The sequence below is a fragment of the Mastomys coucha genome, unplaced genomic scaffold (genome assembly GCF_008632895.1).
Source record: "Mastomys coucha isolate ucsf_1 unplaced genomic scaffold, UCSF_Mcou_1 pScaffold11, whole genome shotgun sequence".
Taxonomy (NCBI): domain Eukaryota; kingdom Metazoa; phylum Chordata; class Mammalia; order Rodentia; family Muridae; genus Mastomys; species Mastomys coucha.
Genome location: NW_022196893.1, coordinates 3229719 through 3231391, shown reverse-complemented (window position 1 = coordinate 3231391; position 1673 = coordinate 3229719).

Genomic DNA, 1673 nt, shown 5'->3' with positions numbered 1-1673 from the left:
TTTAGGCATCTCAAGCAAAGAATAATTTAATTCAAGGAATCAAATCACATACCTACCAAACTACCTGAGTAAACATGTATGAGAAAAATGTTATGAGAACCAACTCTAATTTGGAAGCACACTGCTATGGAGAGCTAGCTAGTGGCTCCTGCAAGCCAGAGTTTAGATCCTTGAGGCAGCCACCACTAGAAATGTCACAGCTCTTCTTCAGTCCTGAGGCAGGTCCTTCAGGAGAACTGAGCACAGTGAAGCTTCCATTTGTCAAATCAATATACTGGAGATGAATAAGTGGATCAATTTCAATTTTGCTTTGAGTCTTAGCATGAGCATTTTTCATTAAAAACATGTAAATTATATTCAGGGCCCCAGAGGTATGGGGTCTTGGCAGATACAGTTTCTCGACTTCTAGTTCCTGTGATACAGGAGATATAGAGAATTCTGGCTGGTTTCATTTAAGCAAACAAGAGTCAACACAAAGAGTAACTTATGGAGTCTATTGGATTAAAAAAATGCAGAAGTTATGAAGTGGTCAAAAAAGCACCAAATTTGGAAAAAATTAAAATAGGTAGGGAGGAAAAAACTTATATTTTTAATTTTATTTTTATTAAAGAGCCCTGATCTTAGATTTCCATTTGTCCTGAAATGTAAAGAGATAATTGGGTGAAATTAGTGCTCAGCATTCGTGAAGTTTTGAAAGTAATTGTTTGGAAAGACATTTTCTTAACAATCAATTATAACACTTAATTGAAGACATGAAATTTCCATTGCTAAATTTGTCAGATGCTTATTTCAGAATATGTTTGTGTCTTGGCCAAGTTGGATGTTTGATAAATCTTGTGAGTTTCTTAATTATTCACTTAGAAAAATTAGTGATTTGTGGTTTATCAGTAACACAGAATAAAATATACGCTGTAGAAATGTCAATGATATGGTAGGATTTAATTTATTTCTATAATTCTGTTGATTCCTAATTTAATTTTCCATTTAAGATGATTGTCTTTGTTAGGGTTTCCATTGCTGTGAAGAGACACCATGACCAAGGCACCTCATAAAGGAGAACACTTAATTGAGGCTGGCTTACAGGTTCTGAGGTTCAGCCTGTTATCAACATGGCTGCAAGTATGGCAGTGGCCAGTTAGAAAATGGGTTGGAGATGCTGAAAGTTCTACATCTAGATCCAAAAGCAGACAGAAGACTGTCTCCCAGGCAGCTAGGAGGAGGGTTTCAAAGCCCACCCTCACAGTGATATACTTCTACAACAAGGCCACACCTACTCCAACAAGCCACACCTCTTAACAGTGCCACTCCTTAGGCCAAACATATTCAAATCACCACAATACTGAATTTTTTTATAGAGCAATCATTTATAATCAAGAGCTAAAAGCTTTGGGTTCAATACAAAAAAAAGTGAAAATATTTGCAAGTCTTACAAAGTTTTATTTGGGTCTAATTTCTCTTAATGAATGGGAGAGTAGGGGTTGATCTGATTTTGGTCTGATTATTTTTCTCTTGTGCTATGGTTTCAGACAGAGCCTCATATATCTCATGCTAGCCTTGAACTCTGTATGTAACTGAGGATAGCCTTGTGAATCTGATTGTTGGGATTACAGGTGAGTGCCACCATACTCACCTTCAAAATTCTCCTAAAGTCCTACAAATAAATAATGAAAATA